The sequence below is a fragment of the Myotis lucifugus genome, unplaced genomic scaffold (genome assembly GCF_000147115.1).
Source record: "Myotis lucifugus unplaced genomic scaffold, Myoluc2.0 scaffold_291, whole genome shotgun sequence".
Taxonomy (NCBI): domain Eukaryota; kingdom Metazoa; phylum Chordata; class Mammalia; order Chiroptera; family Vespertilionidae; genus Myotis; species Myotis lucifugus.
Genome location: NW_005871339.1, coordinates 1075771 through 1083432, shown reverse-complemented (window position 1 = coordinate 1083432; position 7662 = coordinate 1075771). Strand labels below are relative to the sequence as shown.

Genomic DNA, 7662 nt, shown 5'->3' with positions numbered 1-7662 from the left:
TCCCATGTGCACCTGGGGCGTGAAGCTCAGCACGCTTGGCTGTGTTAGAGTGAAGAATGTCGTTAGTGAGAGGAAACCCTGAAGAAAGTTTGAAAAGCAAGTTGTACCGAGGAGATGTTTACAGCGCACGTGACATAAGGAGGTGGTGGTGTGGATGCAGAGAGGACATCAAGGGATCAATGGTGAGGTCACAGCCACCCAACCAGGAAGTGGGAAATACACACAGAACCCAGAGCAGGGATGTGAGAGGCTCAGCAGTGCGTCAGTCGCCGTGATACACCCGTGTGTTTGGAGAAAACGTAAAAATCTAATCACACCAAGAGTTGGAGAGAATAAGAATCCCTGGTGTCTCATCGCTGCTGGAGGAGGAGGCGGTTGCATTAGTGCAGCCACTCTGGGAAATATTTCCACACTGTCCCCTGCGTCTGAGCCCACAGCCCCACACGTGCACTCCTAGGAGTAGCAGGCGTGTGAAAGTGTGTCCTTAGCAGCGAAGCCCGAGGGCACCCGGTGAGAAGCCCTGGAGGTGTCCACACGTGGAACAGCCACCAGAACGAGTGAGCACAGAGGCTCACTCGGTGCATCACAGCTGCTCACACGGCGAGAAGGGAAGCTCAGAGGTGTCACACAGTGTGATACCCTTTCTATATGGTTAGAAGCCACTGAAACAGGAAATTACATTTTAAAAAATGTCTTAGTTGATTTTTAGAGAGAGAGGAAGGGAAGGAGAGTGAAAGAGAAAAAAAAGCACATTGATTTGTTGTACCATTGTCTATGCATCTATTAGTTGATTCTATTTTTTAAAAAATTGTTTTTTATTGATTTTAGAGAGAGAAAGGAAGAGAGAGAGAGAATCATTGATCAGCTGCCTCCTTCATGCCCCTATTATTCCCCCTCACCCCCACCCCAGAGATCAAGGCTGCAACCCAGGCGTGTGCCTTGGCCAGGAATCCAACGGGCGACCAATGCAGGGGACGACACTCAACCAACTGAGCCACACCAGCCAGGGTCATTGGTTGCTTCTTGTATGTATCTGACTGGAGACTGAACCCACAACCTTGCATATTGGGATCCAGTCAGAGAGAGAAATCACGTAAAAAAACAACAACAACAAAAACAATATGCAGTGCTCGCTTCGGCAGCACATATACTAAAATTGGAACGATACAGAGAAGATTAGCATGGCCCCTGCGCAAGGATGACACGCAAATTTGTGAAGCGTTCCATATAAAAAAAAACAAAAACAAACAAAAAAAAAACCAAAACACAACAAAAACAAAAAACAATATGCAATCAAACCAGGAAGAAGGAAGGCAAGGCGTGGGGCCTGTGGCACGCGATGCTCTTCCTGCTGGGCCGGGAAATGGAGGGGACCTGGGGGTTGAGGGAGGCCCTGCAAGGTCCCTGCTGTTGCCTCAGGTGGACACTTGTTCCGGGACTTAAGGTAACAAAGTAACCCATGAACCCAGCAGCGGCCTGGACCAGTGGGGAGGGAGCGTCTCGGATTAAGGACCACAATGAGCCCAGCCCTGTGCACTGTGGCCTAAAGGAAAGGGGGAATAACAACAACGATAATAATAATAGGAAAGGAAAGGGCGGGCAGGAATGTCCTCATGCCTTCCATGCTTCCTGAGCGAGTGGCTCCCTGCTCCAATGCCCACCCCGCTCTCTGGGCCCGCGAGGCGGGGTTTGCAGGGCACTCCGATGTGCTGGAACAATCCTGCCTGTCTCAGCCGGTCGCCCTGGGAGACATCCAGAATTCCTCAGAGCTGGAGAGCCGTGACCTTTGGGGACAGGGCGGAAGTGCCTAAGGCCTGGACGCCTGCCTCCAATCTGGCTTGGGATTCCTAAGATAGGGCCACAGAAAAGCTCCTTTTAAGGGCAGCGCTGCCTGGGGCCAGCTGAGCCCTTCTTGGAGGAGGGCTGTGCTCGGAAGGGCGGGCAGGCGGGCAGGCCCAGGAGTGGAAAGCTGGGAGGCAGCACACGGTCCCCCTGGAGACCAGGGACAGAGTCACACACACATAGAAAGGGCAGACGTGGGCAGACAGACGTGGTTGCCAGCCTCTGGCACTGCCCACAGCAGCCCCCGCCACCATCCTCAGGGGGTTTACGGGTCTCATAGGTTTTCAGAAAACACCCTGAGAGTCGTATTGGACGAGTAAACTCTTTCTTTGGGCCAACAGCACAGCAGTCCCTCTTGCATTGAAAATCCCCATCTCCATCCACTCAGTCATGGACCCTCCCTGCGGAGGGCCAGGGCCCGCAGCCCAGCGAGGCGGACCCAGCCAGGCCTCTCGCCTCAGGATACCAAGCCCTGAAAGTGAAAGGGAACAGGGCAGAGTGGAATCTGATGGAGACTGAAGTCTGTGAGGGTCACACACTCTCAGCACAGCCAGTCCCATGATCTACGGGAGTCACATCCTGTAAAGTCGTCTCCAACGCCGAACGGGTGAACGCCGAGCCGTCCTTCCCGGGGAAATGCAGGGAGATCCTCTGCACCACCCACCGATAGATACCCCCTTAGCGTGCATTTCCGCTGAAAGACTCCTTGATGAATGCGCACTGATCGTTAATACACGATGAGTCATGATCATTGAACTCGTGGTGACGGGCGTCCTGGGGTCTGAAGGAAGCCGGTCTGACTGTGTCTCCTCTGGGAAGCACCTCACAGCCTCCTGGCACCGCAGCCCTGGCCTCGGGCCGCTTGGAAGAATGGAAGGTGGTGGTGAGCAGACCATGAAAGGAGACATTCACAGCCTGGGAGCTGGAGCCAGAGGGCAGGGCGTCGCCTGCCACCGCAGCCGGGAGCGTGCGCCAGCCACTCAGGCCGCTGCGGTCCCAGCATGACCACGAAAGCACCGCGGTATTGATTTTGTGGTTACACATCAACTCCAGCGAGTCGCTGCCTTTGCACATGTGGAACTTGTGAATAATGAGGTTTGAGTGGATTTTCCTTGAAGAAATCGTAGGTGAGAAGGAATACGGAAACAATGTTATGGGAAGGCATCCAGTTTCTCCTGAATGCATGTTGCCTGAGAACCGGGGCGGGAGGCTGGGCCCCACCCGGGGCGTCAGAGGCTGGATGCTGCTGCCTGCAGGCGGCTTCTCCAGGAGCCGCTCTAGTCTCCTGTGCAGGGAGCCCTGCGGGGGTCCTGGCACAGCCCCCCCACCCTCTGCGTGGGGCAGGCAGGGAGGCAGCTGGGCCACAGCCCTGCCAGTGTCTTTTTCAGGACAGACTTTTCATGCCAATTATTTTTTAAAATATATTTTTATTGATTTCAGAGAGGAAGGGAGAGAGAGAGAGATAGAAACATCAATGATGAGAGAATTATTGATCGGCTGCCTCCTGCACGCCCCCTACTGGGGATCAAGCCCACAACCCGGGCATGTGCCCTTGACGGGAATCGAACCCGGGACCCTTCAGTCCACAGGTCGACGCTCTATCCAAAACAGCTAGGGCCTTTTCATGCCAATTATGAAGCGAGTTCTCCCCAGTTTGCAACCAACTTTGTTGCACTGAGTTCAAGCCCAGTGGAACCTCCCTGTGAGGCTGTGTAACCCTGGGAGGGTGGGCTCAAAAGGGACATAAAAGCCCTGGCTGGTGTGGCTCAGTGATTAGAGTGCCTGCCTGCGCACCGAAGGGTCGCAGGTTCGATTCCCAGCCAAGGGCACATATCTGGGTTGCAGGTTCCATCACTGGCCCCAGCTGGCAACCAATCAATGTGTCTCCCTCACATCCATGTTTCTCTCTCTCTCTCTCTTCCTCCCTTCCCCGCCCCCCTTTCACTCTTTCTAAAAATCAAGAAAAAAATATTTTTGGGCGAGGATTTAAAAAATAATAATAAACATAAAATGGACATAAAGGAAAGATTTGTCATGGATGATTCATGGCTGGTGTCCCTCGGGACAGCGAATGTAAAAATAGTGGGGACTTTTGCAAGGTCACAGTGACTCTCCGGTCTATTTTAGTGCAGAGTCAGCTCTGAGAGATAGAAAGCAGATGGGCCTCTGTGGGGGGGAGCATGGTGCCGAGGCCTCGCTTTCCGCCCGGGCTCCGTTGGTCCTCAGGTGTGGTTCCTGCCTTTCCCACCTCAGACCAACATCCTTTACCTGCAGAGCAATCAGTGGAGCTGCCACAGCGGAAACAAGATCGAAACCTTGACGTTCTTCCTGTGAAAGCGTCCGTGAAGGAAGCCCAGGTGTGTGTCCCCCACCAGCACCCGCAGACCTGACACAGCCCGAAGCTGTGAGCCGGCAGGTGAGGGCCCGCTCAGGTGGTGGCCCGGGCCGCCCCCCGCCCCTCCTGGAAGCCCTGACCTGCTGGCCGGGGAATTCCTTTGCAAGGGATGTGCCTGACCCCGCTGTGCGGTTCCCAGGCAGGGCCATGCTGACACATGTGGGGGCTGCACTGGACAGATTCCTCACATAGCTCAGGGTCCCCAGGAGGGTGGGAGCCCAGACCAGGGCCGCCCTTGGAATCTGGCTTCCGTAGAATGAATGGCTCCTTGGAGAACACTTCTGTGCCCTTTAAACCGGCTCCTGTGCCCGGAGTCTCGGGCTCCTCCCACCTCAGGGTCTGCCGCAAGGTCCACAGGGATTGAGATGCATGAATCGACGAAACCTGGGGGAACTGGCCTCTGTGTTGGAAGCAGTCCCTCAACGTTTGTTTCCTCTTTAAAAAAAAATTGTCCCTTCCCATTGATCGTTGATCGAGAAAGCGTGGTCCATGCAGAGACGCTTCTGTCCGCTGAGTTGGCTCCTTCCCACCAGCCTCTGTGCTCGGTGGCACCACTCCCCAGCGAGGCGTCGAGGCGTCGTGATGCCTGGAGAAGGACCTCAAGAGCATGGCCTGAGTGGCTCTGCACCCACTGGGCCTTAAAGCGGCTGCTGGATGACAGGGGCGCGTAGCCTGCTCCCTCCAGTCTAGCTGGGCTCCCAGCCAGGACACCTGCCTGAAAGCAAACCTCACCCACAGGGAGGGCCCTGCCTGGAGCAGCACAGAGGCAGGACAGCACCTCCCCCTCCTCCGAGCCTTCCCCACTGGGATCCCCTCAGTCTGCCGGGCCAGGCCTGTTCAGCTGGGCGAATCTGCCTGTCTCTATCCTATCCCAATCCTTCTTCTTGTCTCTACCTCCACCTCCATCTCTACTCCATACCCATCCCTACCTCCACCTCCACCTCCATCTCTATCTCCATCTCATCTCTTCTCATCTCCATCTCATTCCATCTCCATCTTCATCTAATTTTTTAAAAAATATGTTTTTATTATTGATTTTTAGGAAGAGAGGAAGGGAGAGTGATAGAGAGATAGAAACATGGATGAGAGAGGAATGTCATTGATGGGCTGCCTCCTGCACTCCCCCTATTGGGGATTGAGCCCACAATCCAGACACGTGCCCTGACTGGGAATCAAACTAGTGACCTCTTGGTTCCTGGGTCGACACTCAACTGCTGAGCCACACCAGCTGGGCCATCTCATTTCTTTTCATCTTCATCTCATCTCATCACTTTCCCCATCTCATCTTTGACTTCATTTCCACTCCATCTCCATCCCTGGTTCTAGCTCCATCTATCATTATAAAGCAACTAGAGGCCCGGTGCACGAAGTTCCTGCACAGAAGGGGGGGGCGGGTCCCTCAGCCCGGCCTGCACGCTCTCCAATCCTGGACATCCCTCTTGCAATCCAGGACTGCTGGCTCCTAACTGCTCATCTGCCTGCCTGATCACCCCTAACCTCTCTGCTTGCCTGCCTGATCATCCCTAACTGCTCTCTCCTGCTGGCCTGATGGCCCATAACTGCTCTCTCCTGCCAGTCTGATACCTCTAACCGCCTCTGCCTTGGCTCCCACCACTGTGGCTTTGTCCAGAAGACATCCGGTCTAATTAGCATATTGCCCTTTTATTAGTATAGATGAGTGGCCTCAGAGGTGGTCACAACCCCTTGGGACTGATGACCCTGGAAATGGTCTATGACAGCCAACCCAGGCTGCACACGGGAACTGAGTCCTCCACCAGGAGCTGGGCACAGTCACCACAAACCCAAAAGGGGCAGAGCCAGGCCAGTCCATTCTCCTGACCACCACGCTCCGCTGCTGACTTCTGTGGCACATCCTTGACTCTGGAGGGAGAGGGCAGGGGCAGTGACTTGGTGGGCAGTGCTGATGAAGGCCATAGTGAGGAAGAAATGAATACGGGGCCAGCGTTTCCTGCGGGCGTTGGACATGCTGACGGCGGGTTGATGGAACGAGTGTCTGCCGATCTGACCCCAGCACAGGGCTCCTCCCGCCCAGCTGAAGGCAGACCCAGAGAAATGAGGGGATTTCCTCCTCCTCCTTCTTGGAGGCATCTGTGTCCCAGAGTATATGTTTCCTTTGTCTTTACTGAGAACGCACATTTTGCTATGAAAATGCAACCAGAGAACTCATTCAGCCAGAAGCTGCCAAAACACACAGCACTCACCTCCCTGAACACCTCCCCAGGTGTGCGCACACCTGCACCTGTGTTTATCTGAGGCGACCTGCACCCCCAGGCCAACCACCCCAAAAGTGAGGTCGGGCCCCTACGCACACTTTCTTCATCACTCAGCATCTCCAGGCTTTCTAGTTATTACACCACTAACCATGTTTCTTTCCTTTAAAAAAAAAAATTATTGTTATTGATTTCAGAGAGGAAGGGAGAGGGAGAGAGAGAGATAAAAACATCCATCGGCTGCCTCCTGCACGCCCCCCACTGGGGATCGAGCCCGCAACCCAGACTTGTGCCCTGCCCGGGAATCGAACTGTGACCTCCTGGTTCATAGGTCAACGCTTAACCCCTGAGCCACGCAGGCCGAGCCCCGTGTCTCTATTAGCATTGCTGTTAACTGAGCTGGAGAAATCGGAGCCCCTGGTCTCAGTGACAGAGATTTCTGACCCCTGAATAGTTTTCTTGATTCAGTTCATCTAAAAAATAGCCTCTTAGGCACGAAAATGGCTGCTTTGATTTTTGGAACGTCTCTCCTGTGCTGGGTGCAGCCTGGCCCTCACTGACCCTCCAGGAACTCGGAGAAGGTTTAGCCGCCTTTGTGACTGGAGAAAGGATGCCTTCCAGGCAGTGGCGCTTCGGGCTGTGCTCCCTTTGCCCTTGTGCCCCTGCCGTCTACAGAAGCCGGAAGCCCAGAGCCAGCCTGGCCATGTGCTCAGCCTGGTGGCCCAGTGGGCAGTCACCTGGGAGCTAACCCCTCCCACTGACCCCAGTGCTGGGCCCCGCCCGTAGGAGCCAGGGCCGGAGCAGGTCGTGTGGGAGGCGACAGGTGTCAGTGTGCTTGACAAGCTCCTGGTGATGCGACCGTGCAGCCAGGGCAGAGGACCCCGGACCAGAGGATGTGTCTGAAAGTGACACAGGGCCAGGTAAGGGCATCCCACCTGAGACTGAGCCACCCACACCCGCTGCTGTGGGCACAGTGTGGAGGCGGGGCAGGACCCTTCCGAGCTTCAGTGGAACTGCTGTCACCCTCAACTAACAGTCCCTGCTTCGGGGCTCCCTGCCCCCTGCGCTAGGGCTTCTGGGTCCCTGAGGATCCCCCCGGGAGCTGGGCGCCCAGCCTCTGTGCCCTTGAAGGCACTATCCTGTGTCCACTTCCCCGAGTGACCAGTGGTTAGCCAGCATTTTGACCACAAGGGC

General features: G+C 55.2%; 1 non-coding gene across 1 annotated transcript; it reads left to right on the top strand.

Moving 5' to 3' along the window:
• The first annotated feature begins 1126 nt into the window (after positions 1–1126).
• Positions 1127–1233, top strand: LOC111828180. The gene has a single exon (XR_002831963.1). It is a non-coding gene; the product is annotated as a U6 spliceosomal RNA (small nuclear RNA).
• Positions 1234–7662: the final 6429 nt, after the last annotated feature.